Below are 22755 nucleotides of genomic sequence, written 5' to 3' on the forward strand. Positions count from 1 at the left end.
GGAGAAAATTTTGAAAATTTAACCACCGCAAATGCGTGTTCTGCTATTTTAGCCCTTGTAAGCAACTCCAAAAGTATCCAATGGTTTTGTATCCGAAATCCCATTCTGAATTACAACCATCCAATCAGACTGTTGCAGCTGCATTCACAATAATAATCGATGCCTGAAAAATGTCGCACAAAGTAGAGTGGCTCCGGACAAAATGTTTTAATCCATAGTCAACTCAGTACAAATTCGTGTTATTCAATTAAAATAAAAGTAAAACTAGTGTTTTATTAGGGCTCGATGACAGTTAGGGAAGCAAAACTAGAAATGCCCCAAAAAATTTCAGGTTTACAGACAGCGGCGTCGGTTTTCTTCGAGAGGCGAAGAAGCGGAGCTGACCTTGTATGGACCCTCACCCCCCACCCCCAAGACAATTTTGGAAGATTTGACGGCCGCAAAAGCGTTTTACTGCTATTCCAGCCCGTAAAATTAGTGTTTTATTAGATTTCGGGCACTTTATTTGGCAAAGTAGGCTAGATGAAATAAAAAAATTTTTCACTTTACCCGTCTGCCCGAAAAGTCAGCTTGACAAAAGTTAGGGGGGCAGCTCCCCCCCCCCCTGCCCCCCTGGCTCGTACGCCTATGTTCACAGGTCAAAATATTTTCATAGCACACTGCATGACATATGCCAGTCTGTAATACTATGGTCTTTGCCACCATATTATATCTTTAACTAATTATTGGATTCACATTTTGTGGAGAAGTCATATCTCACGCACTTAAATTAAATGAGTTATGGGTTGACACATAAAAAGATTTATAATTTGGTAAATATAGCTGGTTCTATATATGTGAAAACAAATTATCACCAGGTCACATAATATGATAATATTGCATCATTTGGCTTAGTAACCCATCATTATACACTAATAAATTACGTAATATTTGACCAATTAGATAATTGAAAGCCAAAACACAAGGGTAGAAAACCACCAGAGCTCTGGGCGATCGATAGACAGCCGCTAGATTCTAAAGCTGCGTTCACACTGCATGCGCATTCAATGCTAATTCCGGAGGTTTTTCCCGGTTTAAAAGCGGTGCGTCACATTACAGTTTATTCGGAGTGAATTCAGAATGAAAAGCGCCAGACTTGGACCCCCCCCCCCTTTATATTTGAAATGTGGTCGTATATTCACGTAGCCCCAGTCCGACGCGCTAGAGACTAATGTTAATATCTGAATTGACTTTAAATTTATGCACAAATTGAATTTGAACGATTTACGATAATTACTGCCAGAGTTTTGGCCCATGATATTTATGCACAGTGTTTAAGGTCATGGATGAAGAAGCCAATTGATTTTGAACGATTTACGATAATTACTGTCAGAGTTATGGCCCATGATATTAAATGTTAGTATAGGGCAGAACTCTTAATCAGAATTAATTGTGTTGTAAATGTTTGCATTACTGACAAAAGGAAAAGTATGCCACAACCCTTGTTGACTGCTCGGAGGACTTAGCTGCTAAGGGCGTATATTTCGTTGCTTGACAACCGTTAGCTGGTTATGTTACCGCAGCATTTGTTTCAGTGACAAAGGGCTGCAGCTATGTAGGCTACACCCCAACATACGCGCAAAGTTATCGTTCCGGTAAAACTGTTGATCTGAATCAAGCGTGTCACACTCAAATCTTGACTGCGAATAACCCGACTCGGAATAATTGTTCTGGGTTGAATTCGGAAAAATATACGGATTCGTTAATTCAGTACGGTTTTATCAAATTGAGTGTGACGCCAAAGTCCGGAATAAGGCTTTACTCTGAATCAGGGATGGGATTTCGGCCGTATATTCCGGACTTGTCCGACGCTATTTTTCAAATGCCCAAAATTGTCCGACCGGATATATGCACAATCGGACATCAAGACATGGTGAATAATATTCAAAATTCCAAAATTAATATAGTGTGCTGAGTGTATAACTACCACTCAACCCGATTATCATTGATAATAGGCTAGATTGATTAAGTGATCAACGTTTTTATCTTGTTATACCGTCTATACACCTACCTTGATTAACTACTTAATCTGCCATGATTGACTGACTTAATCCTTTGACAGACAATTCATCAATCTAATTGTAAACAGAAGTAATTGCTTCTCCTTTATCGGACTATTCATCAATCCAATAAGAGTGATTATAATTTTATTCCACGTGTTTACCTCGTGGTTTCTCCATTGTCGAACATTTTAATCGCATTGATGTGAGCCGACAGCATCTATAAACTAGTCATAGATGTCACATATCGTAAGAGTATAACACCCTAAATCAATGGACAGTCACTTGTCTAAAATATCACCCTAGGTGGAAGTGGACGTAAAACTCTAGAAACGAACGAAATGGACAGTCATTTTGTCTGCGTATCTTTTACGTCTTTTAAGACTCCGTATAGAAATTCTCATCCACAGTGACACTTTCCCGTGATCACGACTGCCGTACGAAAATTGCTTAACATACATTGTATAAGGCAGCGCTTACTATAAAGCTATGTGCTATGAGTCACGTACACCATACGCTGAAGTTAGCTATGCCTGTTCAATTCACATTAAACCCCTAGTGTGAACGCAGCTTTAGAGGGCAGGATCGTGTAGATTTGGGAGAGACCGCTGAGGTTCAAGCAAGGGCGTGGATTTGTCATAACTTGGGGGGGGGGGGGCGAAAGAACCCTAGAACCAGGAACATTTCATTACCAAACGAAATAAACAATTATGAACAGTATACTGTACCAGTGTTATTTCGATGAAGGCTGTAACTAGGGTAATATAATGACAATATTGAAAAATTGACTACCTACATCAAAGGTGCATAAATATGAATTGTTTATCGATCAGGACTGTTCTCTTTGAATATCTTGGCGACATGAAGGGGGTCATTATGCACTGCACACGCCATCAAATGGTTCAGTCGGTTTTGCGTCATGGATTTGCGCAGCCAAGTTTTGATACGGCGCAGAGAGTGCTGAAGGATCGCTCGGCTGAGCAGGAACTAGCAGGGTTCAGCAGTGTGAGATGAGAAGAGCTTCGACAGAAGGGAACACCTGCCCCTTCCGATTCTAGTATGTTCCGCCAGTAAGTTCGATCTGCGAATTTAGGGATGGAGGGAAAGACATGTTAAGTATAGAATATAGAAGTTTTATCTTTGATGTGCAAAGCTGTTATATCTTATATCAACCTGTCATGACATCATCATAGGTTGATGTATTCGGTTCATATCAACCTGTCATGACGTCATCTCAAGTTATTATATCCGGTTCATATCAACCACTGATGACGTTGATGATCCAAATAATATAAAGAACAAAGAAATAATTTTTTATTCTTTTGACAATTAACATTTTTTATGGTACAGTTTGTAGCATTCAACACTGAAATAGACGGCGTATTTATAGGCATATTTAAATCGGTTATCCATGTCTAAGATATCTTTCAGAATTTTCTTTTCGTCCACATTTTGATCATTTCTCCATACACTCGAAGGCTTGAAAGTATCTATAGCCCAAAAGTTCCTTTGTAAAGTATTTTTGGGTACAGTCCACTTAACACAGTCGGTCAAATCCTTCTCTGAACATACCGAAAACCTTCACGGTTCACTGTCAGAATTATCGGAAAAGATTGCCTTTTGATCCAAATTTTCTTCAGCATTTGGCTAGTAGATCCTCGTCGGAATTTGTATTCGCATCTATTCCACGGTCAATAAGTAAATGGCCAATATGTCAGGCAGCGTGAGTTCTGCAAAATACTACCCCCCCCCCCTCAATCCATGTTACGTTCATCATCAGGGGTATCAATTTCACTTGATGACAAACTACTGGTATACCTCAACAGCTTCAAAATACTGTTAGAAAACAATATCATGATGATAACGGACATTTAGGCGAGGATAAAACACACGATACTATTAAAAGACATTATTATTTCCCTAACATGTATGTCGGCATTAATAATCAGGTAAGCTAATGTGTGTTGAGTCAGTCGAGATCACAAACACATCCTATGCAGTTCTATGGTGTTCCACCTTACGCCTTTGCAAAGATAGGATTAGATTTATCATGTCCGTATCCCACAACACTATCGGGGAAACAAATATATAAATTTGTCATTTTTCTGGCTATGGGGACGCCTTTGCGGTAAAGAGCAAGTGTGCCGAGAATATTGTTTACTTATTGTTAGAGGACATTTTCCCCAGATATGGAGCTCCCTTAGAATTGGTTACGAACATTGGTTCTGAAAACGTCAAAAGGCTCATGGAAGAGACTCTTAAAGAATTAAATATTAAACATGTCCTTACCTCTTTTTATCAGCCCCAAAGCAACTCTAAGACTAAAGTCGAACGCTTCCATAGAACACTTCACGATGTATTGTCTAAGAAGATCACCTGGGATCTATATTTGAATTAAACTTTGGCCGCTATTAGATTTAATGTAAATGAATCTACAAAGTTTTCTCCTTTTTACTTATTGTATAATCGTGATCCCGTATTACCGTTGGATAACATTATGAAACCACGACGGAAATATTTCGGCACCGACCCTCATGAAATAGCACTGCAAAATCAACATCAGGCTTTTCTTTTGGTTCTCAAAAGGTTACGAAAAATGCAGCATAAACATGATAAATATATGAACTGAAATGCATTCGATGCCCCTTTTAAGGTAGGCGATCCTGTATATTATAAAAACCATCTTCGGAAACATAAATTACAGAAAGATGGACTCCTTATTATCGGATAATTGAGCAACGTCACCGGTTTCCTTTATAATACATATCAGTTAACGGGCCAAACGACAAAGTGGAATGCACAAGATCTACGTTTAGCGAAACTTGATTGGAAAATTCTGGAAAAACAACCCGATAAGGAAAGGTTACTGCGAAAAGCTCAATATGTAGAAGAACCATATCGAGCTCTGAGTCTAGCTCAGATATAAAAACCAACAAGTCCGATGAGAATGTACCTTTGGCCCGACTTGGTACACGTTTGAGGCGGGAAAGAAATGATAGCGTATCAGGCGAGGAAGATATTCCTATATCCAAGCGTCTGAAGGCTCGTGATGATCAAGATAATGAAAATGAAAAGGATACCAGTAGTTTGTCATCAAGTGAAATTGATACCCCTGATGATGAACGTAACATGGATTGAGGGGGGGGGGGGGTAGTATTTTGCAGAACTCACGCTGCCTGACATATTGGCCATTTACTTATTGACCGTGGAATAGATGCGAATACAAATTCCGACGAGGATCTACTAGCCAAATGCTGAAGAAAATTTGGATCAAAAGGCAATCTTTTCCGATAATTCTGGCAGTGAACCGTGAAGGTTTTCGGTATGTTCAGAGAAGGATTTGACCGACTGTGTTAAGTGGACTGTACCCAAAAATACTTTACAAAGGAACTTTTGGGCTATAGATACTTTCAAGCCTTCGAGTGTATGGAGAAATGATCAAAATGTGGACGAAAAGAAAATTCTGAAAGATATCTTAGACATGGATAACCGATCTAAATATGCCTATAAATACGCCGTCTATTTCAGTGTTGAATGCTACAAACTGTACCATAAAAAATGTTAATTGTCAAAAGAATAAAAAATTATTTCTTTGTTCTTTATATTATTTGGATCATCAACGTCATCAGTGGTTGATATGAACCGGATATAATAACTTGAGATGACGTCATGACCGGTTGATATGAACCGAATACATCAACCTATGATGATGTCATGACAGGTTGATATAAGATATAACAGCTTTGCACATCAAAGATAAAACTTCTATATTCTATACTTAACATGTCTTTCCCTCCATCCCTAAATTCGCAGATCGAGCTTACTGGCGGAACATACTAGAATCGGAAGGGGCAGGTGTTCCCTTCTGTCGAAGCTCTTCTCATCTCACACTGCTGAACCCTGCTAGTTCCTGCTCAGCCGAGCGATCCTTCAGCACTCTCTGCGCCGTATCAAAACTTGGCTGCGCAAATCCATGACGCAAAACCGACTGAACCACTTGATGGCGTGTGCAGTGCATAATGACCCCCTTCATGTCGCCAAGATATTCAAAGAGAACAGTCCTGATCGATAAACAATTCATATTTATGCACCTTTGATGTAGGTAGTCAATTTTTCAATATTGTCATTATATTACCCTAGTTACAGCCTTCATCGAAATAACACTGGTACAGTATACTGTTCATAATTGTTTATTTCGTTTGGTAATGAAATGTTCCTGGTTCTAGGGTTCTTTCGCCCCCCCCCCCCCAAGTTATGACAAATCCACGCCCTTGCTTGAACCTCAGCGGTCTCTCCCAAATCTACACGATCCTGCTCTCTAAAGCTGCGTTCACACTAGGGGTTTAATGTGAATTGAAAAGGCATAGCTAACTTCAGCGTATGGTGTACGTGACTCATAGCACATAGCTTTATAGAAAGCGCTGCCTTATACAATGTATGTTAAGCAATTTCCGTACGGCAGTCGTGATCACGGGAAAGTGTCACTGTGGATGAGAATTTCTATACGGAGTCTTAAAAGACGTAAAAGATACGCAGACAAAATGACTGTCCATTTCGTTCGTTTCTAGAGTTTTACGTCCACTTCCACCTAGGGTGATATTTTAGACAAGTGACTGTCCATTGATTTAGGGTGTTATACTCTTACGATATGTGACATCTATGACTAGTTTATAGATGCTGTCGGCTCACATCAATGCGATTAAAATGTTCGACAATGGAGAAACCACGTGGTAAACACGTGGAATAAAATTATAATCACTCTTATTGGATTGATGAATAGTCCGATAAAGGAGAAGCAATGACTTCTGTTTACAATTAGATTGATGAATTGTCTGTCAAAGGATTAAGTCAGTCAATCATGGCAGATTAAGTAGTTAATCAAGGTAGGTGTATAGACGGTATAACAAGATAAAAACGTTGATCACTTAATCAATCTAGCCTATTATCAATGATAATCGGGTTGAGTGGAAGTTATACACTCAGCACACTATATTAATTTTGGAATTTTGAATATTATTCACCATGTCTTGATGTCCGATTGTGCATATATCCGGTCGGACAATTTTGGGCATGTGAAAAATAGCGTCGGACAAGTCCGGAATATACGGCCGAAATCCCATCCCTGATTCAGAGTAAAGCCTTATTCCGGACTTTGGCGTCACACTCAATTTGATAAAACCGTACTGAATTAACGAATCCGTATATTTTTCCGAATTCAACCCAGAACAATTATTCCGAGTCGGGTTATTCGCAGTCAAGATTTGAGTGTGACACGCTTGATTCAGATCAACAGTTTTATCGGAACGATAACTTTGCGCGTATGTTGGGGTGTAGCCTACATAGCTGCAGCCCTTTGTCACTGAAACAAATGCTGCGGTAACATAACCAGCTAACGGTTGTCAAGCAACGAAATATACGCCCTTAGCAGCTAAGTCCTCCGAGCAGTCAACAAGGGTTGTGGCATACTTTTCCTTTTGTCAGTAATGCAAACATTTACAACACAATTAATTCTGATTAAGAGTTCTGCCCTATACTAACATTTAATATCATGGGCCATAACTCTGACAGTAATTATCGTAAATCGTTCAAAATCAATTGGCTTCTTCATCCATGACCTTAAACACTGTGCATAAATATCATGGGCCAAAACTCTGGCAGTAATTATCGTAAATCGTTCAAATTCAATTTGTGCATAAATTTAAAGTCAATTCAGATATTAACATTAGCCTCTAGCGCGTCGGACTGGGGCTACGTGAATATACGACCACATTTCAAATATAAAGGGGGGGGGGGGGTCCAAGTCTGGCGCTTTTCATTCTGAATTCACTCCGAATAAACTGTAATGTGACGCACCGCTTTTAAACCGGGAAAAACCTCCGGAATTAGCATTGAATGCGCATGCAGTGTGAACGCAGCTTTAGAATCTAGCGGCTGTCTATCGATCGCCCAGAGCTCTGGTGGTTTTCTACCCTTGTGTTTTGGCTTTCAATTATCTAATTGGTCAAATATTACGTAATTTATTAGTGTATAATGATGGGTTACTAAGCCAAATGATGCAATATTATCATATTATGTGACCTGGTGATAATTTGTTTTCACATATATAGAACCAGCTATATTTACCAAATTATAAATCTTTTTATGTGTCAACCCATAACTCATTTAATTTAAGTGCGTGAGATATGACTTCTCCACAAAATGTGAATCCAATAATTAGTTAAAGATATAATATGGTGGCAAAGACCATAGTATTACAGACTGGCATATGTCATGCAGTGTGCTATGAAAATATTTTGACCTGTGAACATAGGCGTACGAGCCAGGGGGGCAGGGGGGGGGGGGGAGCTGCCCCCCTAACTTTTGTCAAGCTGACTTTTCGGGCAGACGGGTAAAGTGAAAAAAATTTTTATTTCATCTAGCCTACTTTGCCAAATAAAGTGCCCGAAATCTAATAAAACACTAATTTTACGGGCTGGAATAGCAGTAAAACGCTTTTGCGGCCGTCAAATCTTCCAAAATTGTCTTGGGGGTGGGGGGTGAGGGTCCATACAAGGTCAGCTCCGCTTCTAGTTTTGCTTCCCTAACTGTCATCGAGCCCTAATAAAACACTAGTTTTACTTTTATTTTAATTGAATAACACGAATTTGTACTGAGTTGACTATGGATTAAAACATTTTGTCCGGAGCCACTCTACTTTGTGCGACATTTTTCAGGCATCGATTATTATTGTGAATGCAGCTGCAACAGTCTGATTGGATGGTTGTAATTCAGAATGGGATTTCGGATACAAAACCATTGGATACTTTTGGAGTTGCTTACAAGGGCTAAAATAGCAGAACACGCATTTGCGGTGGTTAAATTTTCAAAATTTTCTCCCAACGGTCCCGTCTCCGTGGACTGTAAACGATTGATCTTTTGATTGGAATTCGAGCCAGCCATCTTAATTAGCCTATATTAGACCACTTTGAAGTTGCTTTGTTCACAGGCTGAAATAGCAGGAAAACGTATTTGCAGCCGTCAGATATTCCAAAATTTTCTTGGGGGGGGGGGGGGGATCCACACAAGGTAAGCTCCGATTCTTCGCTTCTCGAGGAAGACCGCGCCGATGCGGGTTACTGTCCCCCTAACTGTCATCGGGCCCGTACGCCTATGCCTGTGAACCGTGCTACGGCTTACTATTATTTCGGATTGCAACTGTATACATACACGCCATACTGGTATCCTTTTCATTTTCATTATCTTGATCATCACGAGCCTTCAGACGCTTGGATATAGGAATATCTTCCTCGCCTGATACGCTATCATTTTTTTCCCGCCTCAAACGTGTACCAAGTCGGGCCAAAGGTACATTCTCATCGGACTTGTTGGTTTTTATATCTGAGCTAGACTCAGAGCTCGATATGGTTCTTCTACATATTGAGCTTTTCGCAGTAACCTTTCCTTATCGGGTTGTTTTTCCAGAATTTTCCAATCAAGTTTCGCTAAACGTAGATCTTGTGCATTCCACTTTGTCGTTTGGCCCGTTAACTGATATGTATTATAAAGGAAACCGGTGACGTTGCTCAATTATCCGATAATAAGGAGTCCATCTTTCTGTAATTTATGTTTCCGAAGATGGTTTTTATAATATACAGGATCGCCCACCTTAAAAGGGGCATCGAATGCATTTCAGTTCATATATTTATCATGTTTATGCTGCATTTTTTGTAACCTTTTGAGAACCAAAAGAAAAGCCTGATGTTGATTTTGCAGTGCTATTTCATGAGGGTCGGTGCCGAAATATTTCCGTCGTGGTTTCATAATGTTATCCAACGGTAATACGGGATCACGATTATACAATAAGTAAAAAGGAGAAAACTTTGTAGATTCATTTACATTAAATCTAATAGCGGCCAAAGTTTAATTCAAATATAGATCCCAGGTGATCTTCTTAGACAATACATCGTGAAGTGTTCTATGGAAGCGTTCGACTTTAGTCTTAGAGTTGCTTTGGGGCTGATAAAAAGAGGTAAGGACATGTTTAATATTTAATTCTTTAAGAGTCTCTTCCATGAGCCTTTTGACGTTTTCAGAACCAATGTTCGTAACCAATTCTAAGGGAGCTCCATATCTGGGGAAAATGTCCTCTAACAATAAGTAAACAATATTCTCGGCACACTTGCTCTTTACCGCAAAGGCGTCCCCATAGCCAGAAAAATGACAAATTTATATATTTGTTTCCCCGATAGTGTTGTGGGATACGGACATGATAAATCTAATCCTATCTTTGCAAAGGCGTAAGGTGGAACACCATAGAACTGCATAGGATGTGTTTGTGATCTCGACTGACTCAACACACATTAGCTTACCTGATTATTAATGCCGACATACATGTTAGGGAAATAATAATGTCTTTTAATAGTATCGTGTGTTTTATCCTCGCCTAAATGTCCGTTATCATCATGATATTGTTTTCTAACAGTATTTTGAAGCTGTTGATATATATATATATATATATATATATATATATCAATGTCGGGACTTGAGATGAAATATAATACTTTATCTATGAGAAGAAATCTATTTTTGGTCTTACCACCACTTGTATTTGTCTCTAATTGTCCTCACTTTTCCTATGTCAAAATTATCCACGTTTTAAGTCTATTTTATCCGGTAAATCTTTATCTGGAACAGTACATTTCGCATACTTTTGCGGATCAAATTTATTTGAATTGAAAGCACTAATCTCAAACAGTATTATCTGCGCGGGGTTCGATTATTCCACTGGAACTATCAATATCACTTGATACTTGCTTTGACGGAACTCTAGAAAGAAGATCGGCTATAGAATTTTGTTTTCCCGGGACATATTCAACTTTACAATCAAATCCCTAAATTCCCAATGCCCATAACTGAATTTTCTTATTTTGCATTGATGATTCCAACAAGTATTGTAGCGGCTTATGATCAGTTCGTATCGTAAATTGGCATTATGTAGATAATAATCCACAAGCTAAAAAACGAGATTTTTCGTACAATCAAAGGTCATAATTCAGGAAGTTTCGATCTTTGGGATATAAACATGCATTTCAAGTTTCATCAAAATCATATGAAACTTGTGACCTCTAGAGTGTCCACAAGCTGAAAACGTGATTTTTCGTATAATCAGGGGCCATAATCCATGAAGGTTGGATCCGATACATGCCAATATCGAAAGGAACCGAGATCTTTTGGAGATAAACCTATATTTCAAGTTTAGTCAAAATCGGGTAAGAATTGTGACCTGTAGAGTGTCCACAAACAAATTGTGGACGGACGGACGGACAGGGGCGACGACAATATAAGTCCACATGAAAATGTGGGCGTATAAAAAAGCCTACAACCATGTAACACAAGAAAATCTCGACCTAAAATTACGTTTATATTCATATTGGAAACATGAAACGCCTGCCTTAAATTTTTACCCTTAATTTGAAATTTCAAATTTGCACAGCCTAACAGTTTTAGTTCAAGTCCATTTACTTGATGTAATTTTACTCTTATCTAATTTTGGTTTATATTTTAAAGAATTATACACATGATCACTAATTAAAAATACATGTGCCCCGGTGTCAACTAATGATCGAAAATTTCTTTTTTCTATTTTAATTAAACATGAACTTCAACCTCCTGATATATACTCTTCAAAAAAAGTAGGTGATATTCAGAAACAATACAAAACTGCAGACATGCACTGCTGTTTTTATTAGAGGTAACTAGTGTATGTTAAAGGAGCTAAATCGCTAACATTTGCGACCTAGAAATTGACAAAAGTGGGTCGCAACGCATATAATACTGTAATATAAATGTATAAACTGATTTACATTGAATGGTTTCCGTTTTTACTCCAATTTCAAATCAGTTATGTTCGGCGAAATAAGCCAGCAGTCTCAAGCGAGTGCAAATTTCTAGCGTTTGGTTATTCCAGTCTACATACGCCGTTTGATTTGGTGCAATGTGTCTAGCATCGTCCCGCGAGTCTCTTGATACAACTGGGGTCGAAGCGCATTGTGGTACACGATTCGTGTACCAATGGTAAAATGTTTATTTTGTCTTAAATATTGGATATCAAAAGCCCATCTTTTTCCGGTAAGATCACAACATGAATGTTGATTTAATTTGACAAATAAATCGTGTTTTCAATGTTGAAGATTTTGGATGATATTGAGTTAGAGACTTAGCTACTTTAATAACAGGCCAATTGCCTACACATTTACATAAACAGTTCATATGGGCGGCTTATCTGACGGCCCCATTTCACCCGCAAAGAGATACACCGTCAAAAGTGAAATTGGACGTTTTTGATTTTTGTCTTAATAATAAGTAATTGCTCCAACAATCCTCAGACATTCAGCAATTCGTCGCGGCATGCTCTTAATCAACCGTCCAATCACGATTTTGGGCAATCTGACCCACTCCTCTTGCAGTGCCACGGTCAATTCTTGTAGTGTTGTCGGTTGACGTTGACGTCGACGAACACGTCTCCCGATCAATTTAAACGTAACACACTGAAGCAAAGATATGCTAAACAGTAAATCTTATGCAAGAACCGATAGGAAAGCAAACACGGATAGATAAACCAGCAATAAACCCCCCTCACGTGCATGGCGCTATTGCGTGTCGCATGTACAGTTCAGTGGTTCTGTTGGGGCGTTAAGTTCTTCATCTGTGAACATACTCTCAACGCATGTTAAAGTAGCTAAGTCTCTAACTCAATATCATCAAAAATCTTCGACATTGAAAACACGAATTATTTGTCAATTCAAATCAACATTGGTCTTGTGATCTTACGGGGAAAAGATGGGCTTCTGATATCAAATATTCAAGACAAAATAAACATTTTACCATTGGTACACGAATCGTGTACCATAATGCGTTTCAGCGCCATTTGGAACAAGGGACTCAAAGAACGAGGCTAGACGTATTCCACAAATCATGTCAAATGGTGACGCTATATTCTTATCTGGAGAGCATGCGCAATAAATACCATCGGTGTAGACTGGAATAACCAGACGCTAAAAGATTGTTATTTAATTGAGACTTTGGCGCATTTCGCCGAACCTAACTGATTATAAATTACAGTAAAAACAGAAACGATTGAATGTAAATCAGTTTATATACATTCATATTACATTATTATATGCGTTGCGGCCCATTTGTGTCAATTTCTAGGTCCCAAATATTAGCGATTTAGCTCCTTTAAGTGTCCATGACTATTTATCATATCACAACCTGCATAGGTATTTGCATTTCAATATCCCCTACTTTTTTGAAGAGTATATTTATATAACATAATGGCTTCTGATATTTACTCTTCCCGTCAACCTCACAGGAAGAGTTTCTTAGTTTTCCCGATTACACGAAGCTTTAGACCTGACCAGTGGAGCTCATCGATACCATTTTGGGTTTGATTTCAGATAGCCTTCAAATTTCGCGTTGAAAGTGTCCTTCTATGCTACAGAATCAACAAGTCATACCTCGTCGACTGCTCGCCTTTGTCGACAGTCGCGACTCACATGACCTCGACGGTAACATATCCCACATACGCGGGGTCTTACATGGCCAATCCATTCGGCAATGCCATTGGTTCGTGTTCAGTAATGGATAATGGCCGAAGACTGTCCATTATGTAACTAGAAAGAACAACTGAGGGGCGTTAGCCCCGAAGTTTTTCTTTGTATTTACATAATGGGCAGTCTGAGGCTATTATCTAACTTAAACCATAGCCACTCTTTGTCTAAAATAATAGACATCTTAAAACGATAGGGTCTTGTAACACCTCAGAAATAATGGACAGTTACTTAAACCAACACCGCAGTCATGTGACTGCCACTGAGTGATTTGTTAACAATTAATACAAACAAAACAAGGATATCAATACAGTCATGTCTTCCAGTGGAGAGGTTATATTTATTACCCAGTCAAAAATTGTTTCCAGTTATGATAATGTATGGAGTGACATATTGGATATGGAGGAGAATGCAAATCCAAGGATTGACCATCCTCCAGTGGAGATGATATATTTATTACCCAGTCAAAAATTGTTCCTAGTTATGACAATGACAATGTATGGAGTGACATATTGGATATGGGGGAGAATGCAAATCCAAGGATTGAGCATCCAATTTTTTATATAGGGTAAAATATTTATTCTGATATATCGGGTGTGGATACAAACCCTGACTCTAAAGTGGAATACAAAGTCCATAATAATCCTAGTAATTCCAGATTTGCTGAACCGTTGCAACAATTGGAGCTACAAAAGTTAGTTAACGATGGATTATGTTCCCCAGTAGAAAAGAGTGGACAGGAGCATAGGAGCTTACATACTGTTGGCCAATATTCTCAATTCTCAATTAACTCTGACAGTAAGGGGAGGAAATACATACAATATTGTGAAGATGTGTCAAAAACCGTTCGGGGTGGCTTGGACCAACGCAGAACACAACCTAAGGTCACTAGAGCGTATCAAAATCTGCAAAATCTACAATACGTGTTTATGAAAAAATACACGAGTTTAAGGTAGGCTACTACTATATGGTTGTTTATTTCGCTCTTTATTACCCAGTCTAGAATCATTTGATGAATATGTACACATTACAATTATTCTAAATTCAGAAGCATTATGGTTGGCTTTTGATTAAATGGGTCGTAAAATTAACTTTTCATAAAATGAATTGACCAGATTGTATTGTATGTTAATAAGCCACAGAAACATTCTTTCAATTAGACTGGTGATGATTTAGAAAATCATGTTAAAAACCAGATTATTTCTAGTTTTCAGACCGACTGATGCTTTTTATCTGAGACCTAGGAAGCTACAAGATTCTAATGTATGGTATGGTGACTCGCCTATGGGAATTCATTTATTACAGCAGACAATAAAACACATCTGCCAGGTGGCTAGATTCAAAGGGAACTCTACGAACCACTCATTGAGAGCTATCGCAGCTACACGTTTGTTTGCTGCAGGAGTAGATAAACAGCTCATTGTGGAAAAACACTAGACATCATTCAAGTGCATATAAACGGACACGCGACAATCAACTATAGGACTTGCGTCACATTTCTGTAGCTGAAAAGTGTCCAAAATTGTGTGAACTATCAAGTCCAAAACAAAATAATTCAGTGATTCCAGGGAAATTAACATCCATTCTTCGGAAATTTCAATTTATTTAAAATTTTGTAAATGTTGAAAGGGAAATTAGTAATAAATGGACAGGTTGTTTTTATTTATTTAGTTGCTTAATATATAATGACTACACTTTATTATTAATGTATTTTTCACTAATAATGGACAATGTCTATAAATAATGGACTAATTCCATTAATAATGGATTGTTTTCATTAATAATGGACTGTTTGTTTAGACAACAATCCATTCCTCATTATAATGTATTAAAAGAACAAAGGATGATATCATAGCTGTGGTTTAACTAATGTTCTGACCTGATTGACTTTGTTGTCCTCCTAATCTCAAAGCAAACCCTTTTCTAATATTTTGTTCCTGTATAGCCATCTCAACTGTTGCGGTAAATGTCTGCGAATCTTCACGTAATATTTTTGTTTTTATGTACTTATGCTGTAGCCCATCTTCAAAAAAACTAATCATTGCCAATCTAATTCCGACTGTCCCCCATAATCTGGAAGGGTTTCACCAGCTAATGATAAGATCCTCACGGCAAAAACCTGTACATTTTCATCGAGTTTGCGTCTGATTTTCCGTAATATCGCCAACGCTTGTTGTGTATCCGGAATTTCCGAAAAAGTATTACTTAAATCTGCTTTTATTACACCCGACGTCACATTTGCATTTGCTACCATCTGTCTTTGAATAAAATTACTCACCACCCCCCTACTTGACTGAAACGCTACTAAATTCACCCTATTTGTTGTGTCAGTAGAGAAGGTGACACGGACGGGTGTCTTAGTGAATCATAATTTATGCTTGACAATTCGATCTCCGTAGCTTCTGTTCGTATGGCCCTGTAATTTGTGCTCTTAGTCCTGTGATACATAAGTTTTAACATTAGCGGTTCCTCCATGGTCTACTAAACGTAGTTATTTTGTTGAAGTTGTGAACCATATTGGCGTTTCGTTCGGTCATGGCACATTTCGCCATTCAGATATGAATTCGGCGAACCCGAAAACCGATAGTTGCTAATATCCTTGTGTCTTGCGAAATATGGCAACCATTTTGAATATGAGCACAACCTGGAATATTTTATGGTCGGAACATGCTTTTATGTTTATATCTGAATTAAGTGACAACGAAAACCTATAGTTTGATATATGCACAGCTTTTTTGGGACTTTATGAGTTTCCCACCAATATTAGCCCCCAATTTGAATTTGGCCCGCTAGTGGAATCAGCCATCTTCTTTTTTTAGGAGGAATATCCAAGTGCATTGGGTTCAGCGGGTCAAATTCTGATAGAAATCACCTTCATACCGAGGTCCGAGAGAATCTGTCCCGATAGTCTCGGTCACACAGAACCCCCTAGTCTTCAACGTACGGAGGGTATGGGGCTGTTGTCAATATTTGACGAAAAGTTCCATTGCTCATGCGTAACCGGGAGGGTTTTTTTATGTGGTTGATTGTCCAGTATCTTTTGCCAAGCCAAGTAAGAGTTGAGCCCCTTCCCACAACAAATCCCATAATTCTTGTATTAATATAAAACGGCGACTTAGGATTAATTAAAATAAACATAGATGTGGCCCATATGAAAAGAGTAAACAAATTAAGAGTGGTGGATATTGAACTAGCAATGCAATGAAATGGATTTTCTGAAATGGCATTCTTAAATTAATTTTTTTGGCGTCAACATTTTGTTTCAGGACTAGTTACCCCTCTTAGACTTTGTTTATGATAATGTAAAAGATCGGGTAATCTAACCAATGACCTATTATTCTCAGTTGTTTACAACGTATCCAGACTGATATTCGTTGAATATTTTTCTGGATGATGTCATGGTTAATTATAATAATAGTAACGCAATTATGTAGTCTGATGCCTAATGTACATGTTCACCAGTGCCAGCAGTGGCGGCAGAATTCCTTCAGACAGACATCCGAGACAGCACGTCAGACAGTGGGAACACACGGAAGACCCATCAGTACCGATACAGTGCGCAGACGTCTCACCTGAGAAAACATCCATTGCCGTAGACCGATCCTCACCCCTCGCCATCGACGTGAGCGTCTACAGATTGCCCAACAACACCAGAACTGGCGACACAGGCAATGGAGAACCGTTCTGTTTACAGATGAGAGTCGGTATTGGGTATCAACTGCAGATGGCAGGACCAGAATATGGCGTCGACGTGGGCAGCGTTATTCTGACCAATGTGTCATGGAACGAGACTCATGGGGAGGTCAAAGCATAATGGTTTGGGGTGGAATCGGCCTGAACCAGAGAGTGGGTCCCGTGGTGTTCCAAAATCTTGGTCCATGGAGAGGAGGCGGCACCACAGCAGTGCGCTACATCGATCAAGCTCTCAGACCCCATTTCGCACGACAACGCCCGTGCCCACACCACCAGAGTTACTCGGGACTTTCTACAACAGAACGGTGTCAACGTTATGCACTGGCCAGCCCCCACACCGCCAGAGTTACTCGGGACTTTCTACAGCAGAACGGTGTCAATGTTATGCACTGGCCAGCCCTTAGTCCGGACTTAAACCCGATTGCACATGTTTGGGATGAAATTCAGAGGAGACTTAATAACGTCGTACCGAGACCAACACAGCCGATGGATTGCGCCAGTCTTTTCTGATTCCAGGTGCCAATGGCGTTCATCAATCGTCTGGTCCATTCCATGTACAGACGCCGCGCTGCTGTTATTGAAAGTATAGACTGCGTACAGACCCTAAACCTTCTCGTAATGTCTTGGAATTGTGATAAATTAATCACTAATGTGTCAACATACTGTTCATAAATAAATGCTTTGATCCATTTAGTAAGTCGTTTTCTAGAATGATTTGATTAAAGTGTCTCTCTGATTTTGAAATCGTACTTACGTTTTTGTTTTTTTTTGTTGTTGTTTTTTTTTTGGGGGGGGGGGGGAGGGTGCTGTTTAGTATAGTTGAGACTGACTTTTATGTTATAGATAGATGGGAATGGTGGTAATTTATTAGGATTTCAAACAGCTCAAAATTTGGGAATTTTAAATCTGTGTCAAATTTAAATTATTTAAGCATTGACGTCATTCAACAAGAGTGTCCAAATTTATTTAAGTGCATTGGAAATGTTAAAAACAAAGAAGTGAAATTACACATAGATGAGAATATTCAGCCTAAACAGCAACAACATAGAAGAATTCCTTTTCACATCAGGACTGATGTTGAACATGAACTAGAAAGACTTGGAAAATTAGATATCATTGAAAAAGTGGATGGCCCAACCCCATGGGTGAGTCCTATTGTGGTCGTTCCTAAAAAAGAACTCAAATTCAGTTTGCATATCTGTCGATATGCCAGAAGCCAATAAAGCTATAAAACGAGAAATACACCTCATGACAACAATTGACGAATTAATTACTGATCTTAACGGAAGTACAGTATTCAGTAATTTAGATCTTAATTGCGGTTATCACCAGTAGGAGCTCAACCCAGAAAGCAGATACCGGTACATCACAACATTTACTGCACATGTAGGTCTTAGGAGATATAAAAGGTTGTTATTCGGAATCAACGCAACAGCAGAAATTTTTCAGAACGCAATAGCTGAAATGCTCCAAGGTCTACCCGGATGTCGAAATTTGTTAGACGATATTGTAGTTCATGGAAAAACACAAGTAAAACATGACATAAATTTAAAATATGTGCTGACTTTAAATGAAGACAAGTGTTCAATATCGAAATCGGAAATTAGTTTTTATGAACATATATTTAGTTCTTTAGGTATGAGAGCTGATCCAAAGAAAATAGATGCTATAGTAAATTGTAATAATCCTAAGAATCCCAGTGAAGTTCGTTCGTTATTAGGTATGTCCCAGTATATTGCACGCTTTATACCTAACTACGCAACTTTGGCATCACCCTTAAGACTTTTGACACATAAAGATATTGAATGGAAACGGACACGTGATCAACAACAAGCATTAGACGATTTGAGACAGCATTATCAGATGCTTATGTGATGAACTATTTTGACCCTTCGAAAAATACAAAAGTTTTAGTTGATGCTAGCCTCCGCGGTTTATGAGCTTTGTTAGTGCAGAATGGTAAAATTATAAGTTGTGGAAGCCGTGCATTATCAGATGTAGAATCTCAGTACTCACAAACTGAACGAGAAATTATCATTTATATGTTTATGGTGCCAAAAATCTCAAAATATTTACAGATCATAAACCTTTACTGGGCATATGTTGAGAGGAACCGAGATCTTTGGGTTATAAACATGCATTTCAAGTTTCATCAAAATTGTATCCTTTAGAGGGACCACAACTTTGATATACCAGATGTTTACACTGTTTGCGTACGAGGGGCGGGCATTTTGTCCGGCAGTTTTGGTCCGATTTTCATGAAATTCAAACTCAAACAAAATTACAGTGTAATGTTGATATATTCGAACAGTTTTTTTAAATCGAATAATAATTGTGACCTCTAGAGGGACCACAAGTTTCATCGAAATCGGATCAAAATTGTGAACTCTAGAGGGCCCACAACCTTGATTTACCAGATGTTTAAACTATTTGCGTACGAGGGGCGACCATTTTGTCCGGCAGTTTTGGCCCGATTTTCTCGAAATTCGGACCCAACAAACATTACGGTGTAACGGTGATATATTCGAACGTTTTATTAAATTGGATAATAATTGTGACTTCTAGAGGGACCACAAGCTAAAAACGTGATTTTTCGTACAATCAGGGGCCATAATTCAGGAAGTTAACGACATAATTTATATCAATTTTAAAAATCGGATGATAACTTTTGGCGTTAGAGCGTTCACAAGAAATTGTGGACGACGGACCGACAGACGGGTGGACAGGGGCGACGGCAATATACGTCCACATTTCCGTGTGGGCGTATAAAAACTATACAACAAACAGAACAGTTACGCAAAGACTTTATTTTATTTTGCATCAATATTTCTGTATATTACATTTATTTTATTTGCATGTACATGAAGTATTTGAACAATTATGTAGTCGGATTCCTAATGTACATGTTCACTAGGGTTGTTCCCCTTGTATGAATCTGAGGCAGCATGTACACTTGCAGAAATGTCAGGCTATATTATTATCAATCCAGGATGTTCTGATTACTAATTATCCATCAGAGAAAACCCAAACATAACAGATGATTGAGACTAGTCCTGATTTTTACCCCACTAAATTAAAGTAAATAACAAGAAAATGCCCCATGACGGCCATCTTGAATATTCTAATTTTGTCAAGGTGGCATCATCCAGATTCTGAAACTACACATATTGAAGATGATATAATTCACCAAAAACCTATATTTCAATATATTACACACCTTTTTAGGGAACTTCATAAGTTTCCTGCCAAAACAAGCCTCCATTTTAAATTTCGCCCCTTGAGGAATTAGCCATCACATTGCTCATTGGATTCAGTGGGTCGAATTCTTATAGAAACCATCGTCAAACTGAGGTCCGAGAGAAACTGTCACATATTTTAGCCCGCTTTATAACCAGAAAATGCCTCATGACGGCCATCTTGAATATTTTAATTTTCGCAAGGGTGCCAGGGTGGCATCTTCCGGATTCTAAATCCATATTTTCCACGATAAGGCTTAAAATGGGGTTTGACACCATAAAAGCACAAAACATTAATATTATAAATTCAACTTTGTTCAAATTCGTTGAGAGATTTTGGAGAAAGGGAAAGTCGAAAATGTTAACCACTAACTAAATTTTTTCCTTCAAGTTGCCAATGACCAACAATGGGCAATCGGTCACCAAACAATTAAAGTAAACAGCACCAATAAACATCGCTACCGATATATTTGGTTCTAACAAAATGTCTAAATTTGTTCACGTGAGGTCTGTTGCCCCTCCTATTACTGGGAGGTTCAGTTTGAATTGCCACCACTCACGCAACATATCAAATTTAAACTGAAATACACGGAGCCGTATACTGATGAGGACGAATATGACAGGAAAGACCAAATACAGGATGGTAGTATTGCACGCAATAAATCCACTTTCAAACAGAGAAAAGGTAGCCTAGAAACCAACATCGCGAAGATTTCTGCAACAATGTTGAAAACGTCCCTCTACACAAGCAAAAAAATACTAAAAATATTAGTAGAAAAAACGGGACATAATCAATTGAAAAATAATGCAGAAATTGTTATAGAACAAGCGGATAGTGGTGGTACCATTGTCTTAATGAACACTAGTATATATTGACAATATATGTACCTCCATGGTTTTGACTAATATCACATCAAGGCTAATCTTTGGAACCACATGAAGTTGAAACATGGCTACGTAGCTCCAGATTCTTCCTCTGCACGGGACGTGGGGTCAGGCAAGATTCAGCCAATTAAAATGTTCTACACAAGTTCTCCAGGCAACAGCAAGAAGTATGACAAGATTCAGTGCAGCAAAAAACATCACTGAGAAATTGATCAAGTTTGTAGCAAAGCATTATCAGCCCCTCTCTCTTATTGACAATGACCATTTTCGGGAATTGGTAGAAGCCCTGAATCCATGTCACAATTTGCGGTCAAGTAAAACACTCAAAAAAAGAATGGAAGAAATCTATGATGCCGTTCGTTCCGACGAACGTCAAGTCAGGAATGACCCAAGTCAGAAGTTGGCCCTGTGACCACAGATGTATGGACATCAGATGAACAAAATGAGTCTTGTATTAATTTAACCGCTCATTTTGTATCACCAGATTGGGAGATGATGGCTAAGACTCTGGAAGTGAAATCATGTCCAGGTTCACATACCTCGGATAGACTAAAAGAGCATCTGACGGCGATGGCAGATGACTGGAGTATGGTTGAGGTCCGCGTCTACTTAATGCGATGTCATGGAAGGCCGAGGTCTTGTGTACAAATTGGCAGTTTACGTAAAAGATCCACTGGCAATTATTGCTAAAATATAATCGTGTCACATGTCAACAGAAATTTCACGTAGAAATTATAATAAATTGAATATAAACCACTTTAAATATATTTATATTAAAAATTGAAAATATTCGAATACAAATTTCAAGACCCGTCGAATATTCGAATAGTATTCTTGTTCGAATATCCGAACACTACTCAATACACCCACACACATACGCACACATCTTTTTTCTACTCATAAATCTTCTTTTTTAAAACATTGCATACATATCATAACTAAGTTTTATCGTCATTCCCTTTTTAAAGTATTATTTAGATAAGATTTTGATCTATGCCTGTTCATTATACGACTTGAAACACGAGTGTAATAATCGTGTGAAGAATATTTAAATTATCTTCACGTATAATGCTCCCAGATTTGTTTGTATTTACGTCTAAGAATTCCACAATCTCTGATTTCTTGGTAACGTAAGCATGTTTTACCTATTGTCGTAAGCGGTATAGTCTCTATAGATAATATAATATGTCATTTATCTATTTGACGTAAAGATAGGCTGGACTCTATTTTTTTTACCGAAACTTATCAATTTTTATTTGTTTACGTATGTCTAACGGAAAAAAAAATAAAACTTTATATAATGCAGCCTATGCT

Source organism: Patella vulgata, chromosome 3 (genome assembly GCF_932274485.2).
Source record: "Patella vulgata chromosome 3, xgPatVulg1.2, whole genome shotgun sequence".
Lineage (NCBI taxonomy): Eukaryota > Metazoa > Mollusca > Gastropoda > Patellidae > Patella > Patella vulgata.